General features: G+C 39.2%; 1 pseudogene; it reads right to left on the minus strand.

Annotated features, from left to right (window-relative positions):
* Positions 1-346: 346 nt before the first annotated feature.
* Positions 347-12918, minus strand: part of LOC123455962 — a 191213-nt pseudogene continuing 178641 nt past the window's right edge.

The raw sequence follows: 12918 nt of genomic DNA on the forward strand, positions 1-12918 counted from the left end.
TGTTCATTTGGAAGCTATGCTTGTCTTTGCCAGTGAGGTACATTTCTACAGGCAACAGTAATAGGTTGTTTTTAATCCAATCTGCTCATTTGTATCTTTATAATATGGAATTGAAACAATTAATATTGGGAGTTACTATTTAAAGGCATGCATTAATTATGTCATATTATTGTTCTATAGTATTTGTTACTTTGCTGTCCAATACTCTGGGCTGCTTTATTCTCTCCTGTGTCCCCATGGTGTTCATATCTGTGTATATTGTTGTGAAACCAAGCAGCAAGTTAAGAGCATATCTTTTGTTCACTTAGAAGTCATTGTTTAAGGAAAAATAAATTCTCTCTCACAGTCAGCATCCCTCCCATCCTCTTTTCACAAAGAAGGTAGTCTTCCCTTCCAGTGATGATATATTCTCCATGAAGTCAAATGGATTTTCCACTCTGAAAATTTTATTAAAATCAAGTTCCAGCATAAGTCTGCCTGCCATAAATTCAACACACAGCTTAATTAATGCGCAAGTGTATCCCAGTGAGCATCACAGGCAAGGCCTCCAAGAGAACAACTGTCTATCCTAGCATCACTGATAATTATTTCTTTATTCTCTGCTCTGATGGTTTGGTACCAGGTGTCTGAACATCAGGCAATGAAAGTCATGGTGCAAACCTTCATCTTTGCAAATAAGCTTTGGAAAATGTGAGGCCAGGCATCATTTCCTATTTCTTGAGCCAGAATATTGATATGAAAAAACCGGAAAAGGAGATTCCATTCACAGAGACAAATACTGCTACGTGTTTCTATACCCTAATCCTCATTTGCCTATATGCTATTCTAATTTATTTTGACCCCAGTTTTCCAACATAAAGCCGCCTTCTTCACACAAGGCATCCTTTCAATAGTGCCACAGAGAAATTCTCTTTCCTCAGATTCTTTAATGTGTCCTTAAGCAGACTGAATTTCAGAATGTATGTGTTTATGGTGATTTGGAGCTCATAGAAACAGTGGGCATCTGCATTTTGAGCTTGGCTAAATCACTCCACTGAACTTTCATCTCTTATAGCTGGATACAAAGAAACCAGAGCATTGGCTATAAAGTATCTTTTCTCATGACTGAGGAGATGGCTCCACGGGTAAAAGTGCTTACTGTGCAAATGTGACAAACTGAGTTCAGACAGTCAGAACCCACATAAAAGTAGTGAGTGTCTAGAATCCCAGCCTTTCTATAACAAAATGGTAGCAGAGAAAAGAGAATCTCCCCAAGTGTGTAGGGGATTATGTAGCCTAGCATACAGATGCAGCAATAAACATGGAAAGATGTTGCAGTGAGGACTGACAGAAGAGGTTGTTTTCTGATCTTTACATCATCACCCACACACACATATATATGCACGCACACACACACACACACATATACACACACACACATGCACACACACATACACATGCACACATATACACATATGTGTGCACACACACACAAAGATAACCTTAACAAATTTCTCCTTTTGCTTTAGGACTTCCCAATACTGAATGTCCTTGGATAGGTTCAACTTCTGCAAAGGAAGCTCCAGCTTTCTTACACAGCTGCCAGGTAGTGTGGCATTGGAGCAGAGGAATGGCAAGGCAGAGTGGCTTTCCCCCAGCAGGGGTCTGCCCTCCATGCCTGGGGCGGGTACTTCACTTTTCAGCTCCATGGGCCTCTGTAAGATCTTCTACAGTGCCTTCCTAGCTAGGACACTGATACTGCTGAAAGTCAGGGCATGATCTTCTTGGCACTGTTATGTTTTTAAAAATATTTTTATCATAGCTTTACTTGCAAGAGAGAGAGAGAGAGAGCATGCCAGGACCTCTAGTTGCTGCACACAACTCCAGATGCATCTACCACGTTGTACAGCTGATTTTATGTGGGTACCGGAGAATTGAATCTGGGTCACTAAGCCTCACAGGCAATCACCTTAAGGGCTGAGCCATCTCTCCAGCCCTTCTTGGCCCAATTTAACAGTCAGAGTTGTAACCATGGCTGGTGCAAGATGGCAGTAAGTAACAGTGAGAAGGACAGCAGAGAAGCAGAAGTGGCAGTGGCAGTGGTGTCTTCATCAAAGTGTTAAAAGTGCTGCCACATCTTCTTAATTTAAATCCATTACAACTGTTGTGCTTAAATATATTTTCATAAATCAATTAGCAACTACAATTTACCTTAGTGATCTCCTATGTTTCTGTTGAGTTATTCGTGTTTTGAATGATTTTGAGAAAGCTAGAAATGTTTAAAGTAATTCTCTACCAGTCGTGTATTGCTAATAAAGTTATCTTGTTTGACATTTGCTTTTGAAATGTATATATTTTAATATAAGAACAGTTTGTTTTTATATTTCAGCATAATAATTGGAATGCATGTTGTTTTTATTGTCTGTCTTTATTATTTATTCTTATATATCTTTCCCAATCATATTTCATATTAACTTTTACTCAATTTATTCCTGTTCATTTCTTTGTTTACTTCCTCATTAGATCTTACTATTTCACCTGCTTTGTATTTATTTTAGAGTTGTTCATTTCAAATTTCACCCACTTTTTATTCATTTCAGATATCATGGCAAATAACTTTCTAATTTGCAATGAGTACAAAAAATCATCAAATCACCAACTTAATATGCTACTCCATTCATTTTCATAAAAGTACAACACACGGGGCTTTTAATTCAAGACATTCCCAAAATTTACTATTGCATCAATATTATTTTGAATTAAGCCATAGCTTCAGAATACACAAACTTATTTCATAGCACAGGTCATTTCATATTAATCTTTTGAAAAGGGTCCTGATTTTTCTTAGGCAACAATGGATAATGCATTGTCTTCCATCAGTACCAACCAGGAGCTAAAATTACTGTGGGCCTGAAAAAAAGTCCTAAAAAGAGGTGTGTGGAACATACAGTGTAACAGTAGAGAGATTATCTAATCCAAAGTAATTGTGCAAGGAGACAGATTTACTTCCCATCAATAACACTTAGGATGTGAGCTGAATTGTGTCTGATCAAAAGCCATATATTGAATATAGCCTGTGTTAGCTTTCAGTTACTATGTCAAATACTCAAATGTGGTGGTGGTTTGGATCAGATTTCCCCCTAAAATCTCATGTTATCTGAAAGTTTGGTCCCTAGCGGATGGCTGTTTGGCTGGTGGAGCCTGGCTGGAGACAGTGTGTTATTGGGGGTGGGCTTGGGGGTTTTATAGCCAGCTCCCCCCTTGCCAGACCTCAGTTCACTCTCCTGCTACTGTTTTCACCTGCTGTAGCAGAGGGTATATCCAGCCCTTCCTCATGTCTTGCTTTTCCCTGCCATCATAGAGCTTCAACTTGAGATTGTAAACCAAAATAAACCCTTTTTCCCCATTAGTTGTTTTAGGTCAGGTGTCTTTCCCAGCAAAGAGAAGGTAACTACAACACTGACATAATTAACTTTAAAAAGGAGAAAGACTTTGTGTGTACTTTCTGGGATATTCATTCCATGGTTGGTGGGTGTGATGGTTAAAGTGTTGCCAACCAACTTGATCTGTTTGATAAACCACAGAAATCCCCCCTTGGGTGGGTCTCCGAGGTTGCTTCCAGGAAGGATTAACTGAAGGAGGAAGTCCTTCCACCAGAGTAAGTCCTTCCCCAAGAGTGGGTGGCCCCTCTCAGATGGGAATGTTATCTAAGGAAGCTCTGGGTGAAAAGATCCCCTTCCTTCCACTTAGCTGCCAGAGCTGCTTGCTGCCTTCCAGTATGGATGAAGACCAGTATTGACTGAAAACCAGCATCAACTGAAGACCCATGAGGATTGAAGAGCACTGGACCTTCATAAAGCCTACAGGCTTTCAGTGCTGGATTGGGACTGCTGAGGCATCTAGCCACATAGACTGAGCAGCTACCAGGTTCTTTGATTTTCAGGCCTGCAACTGTTATTGGATTACTGTAAGCTAATCCAATAAATTGCCTTTTTAATATAATTCATTCTAGCAGTTCTGTTCCCCTAGAGTACCTGACTACTACAGATTTTGGTACCAAAAGTGGGGTGCCAATTTGTTAATCCAGAGGGGAATAAAGCAGACTTTGAAGAACAGGACACTTCTTGTGCACTATGCCCCTTCAAAAGACTCTAAATTCTTCCTGTTGCATCAATCTCAAAGGTTGTAATCACTCATATAATTGTAGCTGAACAGGCAGCAGTTTTAGCTCAAAGATTTCATTTCTGTGCCATATCCCTCTGCTTACACCAGTCCATTTCTATACAAAGCAACTCTGCACAAATTTTCAGGGCAGGGGCATAACAGCAAGCCTCTCACACAAATTGTTTCTATCCCAGTCCAGGCAAAGCTCTTTATTACCTCATAAGCCAAACTTCACAGTCCATAGCTCTTACTGCATTCAGGTCTTTCAACTTTGACCAGAATATTCCATCAAACTATACTTACAGCACTGCAAGTCATCTCTTAGGCCAAGGTTTCAAATCCTTGCACATTCCTCTTGAAAATCAGCTCCAAAAGGCCAAAGTCACACAATCAGGTGTCTAGCAGCAAATGATACCATTCCTTGGTACCCACTTTACTGTTGCAGTGAGTTTTGCATTGCTGGCAGAAATCACACAACCAATAGCAGCTTGTGGGAACAAAGGGTTTATTTTGGCTTATAGACTCAAGTGGAAGCTCCATGATGGCAGGGGAAAATGATGGCATGTGCAGAGGGTGGACATCACCCCCTGGCCAATATAAGGCAAGCAATAGCAATAGGAGAGTGTGCCAAATACTGGCAAGGAGAAACTGGCTATAATACCCATAAGCTTGACCCCAATAATACACTGCCTCCAGGAGGCATTAATTCCCAAATGTCCATCAGCTGGGAACACAGCATTCAGAACACCTAAGTTTATGGAGGACACCTAAATCAAACCACCACATTCTGCCTCTGGCCCCCATAAACTGATAACCATCCATGATGAAAAATGCAATGCATTCAGTCCAACTTTAAAATTCCCCATAGTTTTTATAAATCTTACTGATGTTCAAACATCCCCATAATCCAAGATCTTTTAATTGAGCCATAATACCAAAAACAACCTCAAAAAAAAAATAGCACAGAATAAACATTCATACTGTAACAATGGCATTGGGTATAGTAAAGAAATATTCAACCAATATAAGATTTAAACAGGGCAAACATCAAATTTTGTAGCTCCAAGTCTAGCAATTCTAGCCAGTGACAAGTCTCCACATCTGATAATTTTAACCAGAAAAAGTCTCTGTAGTTCCAATTCTGCCTCTCCAGATAGACTACTCACAGTCCTGTAAAACTTCACCAGGTCTGGAAGCTTTCCTTATTAGCTATCTAATGGCACTGGAATCTCCACTGGGTCTCCATTGTAATCCACAGTTCATCCTCATGGGTCCAGCGGGTCTTCATGCAGGCATCCAGCAAACCTACTTCACACTGCCCATGGCCATTTCCAAAACACAAGACCATGTTGCAAATTCAATGACCCTCTCCTGCATTTCTTATACTTCATAATACCAGGTGGGGTGCCAATTTGTTCCAATTCTACCCCTCTAGCTAACTCTGACTAACATAGTGGGCTTCCTTGCTTTTGAGCCTATAGCGAGGCATTGGGTCATGGCCGGGGTGCACAGTGAAGGAAGCTACTCACCTCCTTATGTCCTGGGAGCAAAGACAGAAAGAAAGAAAAAGAGAACAGTGTTCCACATTCTCTTTTGAGAGCTGTAATGTTAGTTTCTCCTTCTCATTGCTGGTGTCAACAAGGCTTTGGTAGGCAAAGCCTTGATGGAAAAGCTGTGTCACTTGAGGCAGACCTTGAGGTTTATGAGTCCAGCCCAAATTTCCAGTGATGGAGTGTACCTTTGCTGTTCCCTCCCCATTGCTGGAACATGATGTGATGCCTGAAGTGCTTTCCCCATGATGACTCCTGCTCAAAACAAAAAGCATAAGTAAATCCTTTCCTTCCATGAGCTCCTTCTGATTGGGTGTTTTGTCCCAGAAACAAGAAAGCAACTGCTGCAAGAGCTTACTCTGAGCAATTCAAATCTCCTGCTTCTGCCTCAACACCCTCATGGCCTGAAGGGACAGCCTGAGGACCAAGTTTTTAATGCCTGGGCCTTAGGGATGGACATTTCAGAGACAATGCGTCAGAAATCCCAATTCTCCCCTACCACATTGTGATTATCTGGAGACAGAGGCCTTTGAAGAAAGTCTAATTAAGTTAACATCACAAGACTCAGGCCCTAATCTGAGAGCAAGGAGCAAGAGACCCCAGAGTACGCTCTCCTAAAGCACCCATTGCAAAGGTGATGTGAAGGCAGGCCCACAAACTAGGAACGGATTTGCTACCAACACTTTGACAGGCTTATGGTCCCTAAAGTGCGAGAAACTAATTTTCATTGTTTAATTCACTTCTCCTGTAATATTTTCTTTGGCCACTTGAGCAGACTAATCCCACCATCCCTTCCTCTTTCACACCCTCCCTCATTTTCTTCCTGCCTTCCTCTTTCCCTCTTTCTTTATGGTTTTCTTGTACAAAACCTTACAGTTTCTTATTTACCATTTTAGTTATTTCCCTTGATAGCTTTTCTCCATTCCTGCTTTCTTCCTCTTCCTTCAAGATAACAATTTCACTTGATTTTATATCAGTTTATAAAATTTGCATTTGTTCCTGTGAAATAAATAATTGTATGCTGATGTTGTTAACTACTTAAGTGGTATTGTGTAGAATAAATACCATCCTATTTCTTGCTTTTTTATTCTGCATAAATCTTTTTACATTTATTAATATTACTGAGATAACATGTCTACACGTTGGCCATTGTTTCTAGACCACATGAACTCCTGTAATAGCAGGCACAATGCTTACGTATTCATTCCTCCACCAAAGGATCGCTGGCTTGTCAGCAACTGCCTGTGTCCACAGAAAAGGCTTCAAGGAATAACCTCACTGCATTTCCACTTACAAGTTTGCATACAGTGACATCTTGGCTATGAGACATTCCTTTATTTAATTTTGTTAGGTGCTACCAGTGTGCCTCAGAATGACTAGGTTGGCCCATAATACACCCAGGCAGGCCTCCATTCGCCCCTCCTGTGAGCACTCAGCAATACCAGCTACTGCTTTATCTATCTGACAGGTCTGCAGGGATTCATCACTGTTACCGTTTAATTTGCATTCATCTAATTACTAAAGATTTTGAGTATCTCTTTGTAAGTTTATTAGTACTTTGAGTTTTCTCTTCTATGAATTGTCTACACATATATCTTTGGATCATTTCTCTCCTGGGATTAATGTTTACTTGTGTGTATTAGTTTCAGTGGCACTCAATATTGAATAAAAATAATTATAAATGTGACATAATCAATTTCAGACCTTTTAATTTTTTCACAATTAGAGAAGTAAGATATTCTGAATTATCTTGTCTTTTATAGTTTTATTTTGTATTTTTATGGTTTTATCATTTAAACATATAAACCAACGGAGTCCTCTGTATTTTATGCTCCCTTTATTTTATATATCAAAACATTTAAACATTTTTCTCAGCATCCTCTACTAAGTAACCTATCTCTTTTTTTGTAATATCAAGTATCTCATAAGTGTCAAATTTTCCAAATTTATATATGCATATATACATACATACACATACATTTGTTCACATACATATCTATGTATATATGTTATGTGTATACATATATATATGAAAGTCTGCTTTTAAAATATATAGATGTCTTTTTTTTCTATTTTTCTTTGCATCAGTTTCTGTAACTATGGATTTATCATATAATAATAATATCTGACAACATAAGTCTCCCACAGCACTTTTTAAAGCTAGATTTGACTCTCCATGGACATATTTTTTCCTACAAATTTTGAAATAAGCCTAATGAGTTCCTTTCTTGTTAAGTTTGTTCTAGAAATTATATAGATTTTATTTCTGAAATTACTAATATTTTATCTATATTTCAATTCTGATTATTGGCTACATATAAAACACTATTATTTTTTCTGCACCTATTTTGTATCTGGTCATTTTATTATATTCCATTTTTTTTAAGATTGCAATTGGTAGAGAGGTATAGTCATTTGCAGTTATAGCCCCTAGTGCTTGGGAGGCTGAGGCAAGGAAATAACGATGAGTTCAGAGGAACCCTGGGCTACACATTGAGTTCCAGATCAGTCAGGATTATAGAGGCAAAATCTATCTTTAAAAAAAAAAAAAGAAAGGAATGAAAAAAAGAAAGGAAAAGCTGAAGGGAAGAAAAGAAAAAATGTAGTTTTCAGTCATTTTACTGGACTTTTCCACTAGAGGACTCATCACATGTAAATCTCTTTTGTAATTCCTATGCATCTGGATACTCTTTCTTGAAATATTGCATTAGTTAAAGCAACCTGAAGAATACTGAATAATGACAGCAACATATCTTATTTGTAATTTAATTTTAATTGTTAAGGAGTTTATTTATTAAATACTACAGACGCTTACTAACACATATTACATTATTAAGCAGACTTTGAATATCAAATATATTTTTATCATTTGTGTGTCATAGTGTAATTGTTCTTATTTCATTTATTAACCTAATTAATTCTACTAAATATCTTAATATTGAGCTAGGCTTTCATTTCTGAAAACATTATTACACTAATGAAGGAGAAACAGGAGACAACTAGGTTCTTCTAGACAGTCTCAGTTAGGAACAGAAGTCCAAAAGAGAGAACCAGGAGATGCCATCCCACTTACCAACTTACCTTGGCATGAATGAAACTCGAGAATGGAATTCGTGTCTGATTGGTACTCATCTACAACAGCGGCAGTGCCCTCCTACCTCCCATAGTCTAGTATGCTATCTACGTGGGCGGCCTTCACTACCCAGGTGGGCCAGTCCTGGACCTTCCCCTTCAGATTCACAAACCAATGGGGATCTTCCCGTACCTACTTGAATCTGATGAAAGAATGCATTTTCAATCCTCTTTCAAGGCTGTTTCCAGCTAAGATACTTTTTAATATAACATACATTAAAATTTTTAAAAATGGCCAGATGTGGTGGTGTGCAACTTTAATCCCAGCACTTGGGAAGAAGTAGGAGGATTGCCATGAGTTCAAGGCCACCCTGGGACTACATAGTGAATTCCAAGTCAGCCTGGGCTTCAGTAAGACCTTACCTTAAAAAACCAGAAATATAAAATAAAATAAAATTTTTTTTTTAGTTTTTTTTTTTTAAATTAGTTTTCTATTCAGCAAATACAGGCAGTTTGGTACCATTATTAGGCTCATCCATGACCTAACGCCTCCCCATTGGCCCCTCCTTTTTGAGGTATATGGGTCATGCATTGTGGAGTTAGCCCACAGTTATTGGTACGATAAATGTCTCTGCATATCTTAGCCCAACATGTAGCTCTGACATTCTTTCTGCCCCCTCTTCCGCAAAATTTCCCTGAGCCATGTTGAGTTAATTTTTGGTCTGCTTCAGTGATGAGGTGTTGGGGACCTCTGAGGCTCTGGCTCTCTGATTTGGTAGGAGTTGATTTTTCTCTGTGTTGGTCTCCTTCCCCCTTGTGCTGGTATCTGGTTAATCAAGAAAGCGCACTCTTGCTTGTTTCACTAATTTTCCTTAGTTTCAGCCAGGGCCCTTTTGAGGTATGATGGGGTGGCTCACTCCTTAGGATCTGCACCTATCTTGAAAAGAGAAGCAGATTCTCCAACAGAGAGTAAGTTAGTTCCAGGACAAATGAAATAATCCTTACTTTTTTTATAGAGAGAGTTTAATTAGGTGTAAGCCCTCTTGTAGCCCATGATTGATGGTAGCTTGATATTGGAGAGAGGGTTTATGTTTGGATATGATTCTGACTTGTTTCCCCGCTCCAGCTATGGGTCCCATACCACTGAGGGGATCAGTTAGCCAAATCAAGAGCAGTTGGTTCCCCACCATGGCTATGTGCCACTATTGCACTGTGTGGGCATCACAACCAGTTATTTGTTGCTAAGTAGTTTAGACCATGAGTTGCTTGGAGAGATATTGATTATTTCCCCCAGTTGCTCATGTAGCACCTTCTGGCACTAGATACACTGACTGTCTGGGGACTGACTCTCTCCTGGCTTCCAGCCATGCCATTCCATTTTATGTGTCAGCTACATATGGTGTCTTCAGCAATAGGGTCTTACCACTAACCTTTGGTAGGTCATCAAGTACTCTGACAGAAATCTGTCATTCTTTTAGGAAACCTTGTAGGTTTCTCTGATCAAAAGCTCATTGTGGATGATAGCCCCATGCTGGTACTGGGAGTCACAGGTCAGTGCCTACTAAGAAAATGAGAAAGAATATAATTAATATACAAGAGTTAGGGAGAAGAGAGAGAGAGAGGTAGAGGGAGGGAGGGAAAATGTAGAAGGTTTAGGTTAGATTGATCCTACCCTCTCCAGTGTCTTGTGGTTCAGGTGTTTCCTATAAGGGTCTGGTGAGGGTTCAACCATTCAGTCTGCCTTTTAGGAAGTAGAATTTTATGATACCATTGCTGTTTGGGTCTAGATTAGTGTTTCCCAACCCTTCTATGCCCTCCCCTCCTTCCCCATCCATCCTAGTGTCTAGTCCATGAGATGCTTGCTGGGTATGTAAGGTATCTTGGGTAGATTCAGGCTAGGTGCTGTAGATGAGTGAGGCTATGTGGCAATTTTTTTTTTTTTTCTGTGATTGGGTAAGTTCACTGAGGATGATCTGTTCCAGGTTCACCCATTTTTCCTCAAATTTCTTTGTGTCATTTTTTCTTACTGCTGTGTAGAATTCCATTGTGTAGATATACCACATCTTAGTTATCCATTCTTCTAGTGATGGACATCTGGATTTATGCCAGCTCTTAGCTATTATGAATTGAGCCACTACACACATGGTTGAGCAAATCTCTCTGGCCTGTGCCTTGAAGGTTTTAGGGTAGATGCCCAGTAAGGGAAGAACTGGGTCTATTGGCTACTCTATAGTCAGCTTTTTCAGGAGTCTCCATATTGCTTGCCAAAGTGGTTGTACCATCCTACATTCCCACCAACAGTGGATGAGTGTTCCTACTTCTCCACATCCTCACCAGCATTTATTTTCGTATGATTTTTTGATGTTTGCTATCCTTATTGGGGTAAGGTGGAATCTCATAGTGTTTTAATTTGCATTTCTCTGATGATTAGGAATGATGAACATTTCCTTAAGTATGTGTTTGCCATTTGTGTTTCTTCCTCTGTGAACTGCCTGTTCAGCTCTTTACCCCATTTTGTGAGTGGGGTGTTTGACTTCTTACTGTTTAGATTTTTGAGTTCTTTGTAGATTCTAGAGATTAAGCCTCTATCAGTTGAATACCTGCAAATATTTTCTCCCATTCTATGGGTAATGTATTGGCTTTGCTTATTGTATGCTTGTCTGTAAAGAAACTCTTCAGCTTCATGTGATCCCATTGTTTGAGTGACTATTTAAGATCATGAGCTACTGGGGTTTTGTTCAGGAAGTCTTTTTCCATTCTTATATCATGGAAAGTACTTTCTAAATTTTCTTCCAGTAGTATTCAAATTTCTGGTCTTATATTGAGGTCTTTGATCCATTTGGATTTGAGTGTTGTGCATGATGAAATGTGTGGATCAAGTTTCAGTTTCCTGCATGTGGTTATCCAGTTTGTCCAGCACCATTTGTTGAAGATGCTGTCTTTTTTCCAGCCTTCATTGTTCAGGCCTTTGTTGAATATCAAGTAACTATAGTTGCTTGACCCAAAGCCTGGGTCCTCAAGTCCATTCCATTGGTCTATACTCCTGTTTTTATGCCAATACCATGCTCTTTTTATTACTATGGCTTTGTAATATAGCTTTAGATCAGGTATCGTGATGCCACCAGAGGTATTTCTTTTGCTGAGGATATGTTTGGATATGCGAGGCCTTCTGCCTTTCCATATGAAATTTGAGATCATTTTTTCTATCTCTATGAAGAACACTGTAGGGATTTTAAGTGGAATTACATTAAATCTATATATTGCCTTTGCTAGGATTGTCATCTTCACAATGTTAATTCTGCCTATCCAGGAGCGTGGGAGGTCTTTCCATTTTCTCAAGTCCTCCTCAATTTTTTTTGAGTGTTTTAATGTTTTCTTTGTATAGATCTTTCACTTCCTTGTTTAACATTATTCCAAGGTATTTTATTTTTTTATTGGTATTGAATATGGGACTATGTCCCTTATTTCTTTCTCTGTATCTTTGTCGTTTGTATATGGAAATGCTAAATAAAATAAAAAATAAAAAAAATCCAATATATATATATGAATAAGACATATTACCTGTGCTTCAGAAAGCAAAGTATTAGTCAGATCTTACATATCACATGTTTGGAAGCTATTAAAATCCTTCACATGCTTTTTTTGTTTCTGCCTATTATTCTTTTTTAAATTTTTATTCATTTATTTGCAAGCAGAGAGAGAGAAGAGAGACAAACACAGAGAGAGAATGGGCATGCCAGGGCCTCTAGCCACTGCAAACAAACTCCAGATGTATGTGTTTGCTCCTTGTACATCAGGCTTATGTGAGTCCTGGGGGATTGAACCTGGGCCCTTTGGCTTTGCAGGCAAATGCCTTAACTGCTAAGCCATCTCTCCAGCCCAAAGAATCTCTAACTTTTGTTTGTTTGTTTGTTGTTTGTGGTTTTTCGAGGTAGGGTCTCACTGTAGCTCAGGCTGACCTGGAATTCACTATATAGTCTCAGAGTGGCCTTGAACTCACATGATTCTCCTACCTCTGCCTCCTGAGGGCTGGGATTAAAGGCGTGTGCCACCATGCCCGGCAATAGAAATATCTCTCTTTCTGAAAGATTAATAGGCATGCTGGGCGTGTTGGTGCACATCTTTAATCCCAGCCCTCAGGAGGCAGAGGTAG

This window comes from Jaculus jaculus, chromosome 19 (genome assembly GCF_020740685.1).
Source record: "Jaculus jaculus isolate mJacJac1 chromosome 19, mJacJac1.mat.Y.cur, whole genome shotgun sequence".
NCBI classification, from domain to species: Eukaryota; Metazoa; Chordata; class Mammalia; order Rodentia; family Dipodidae; genus Jaculus; species Jaculus jaculus.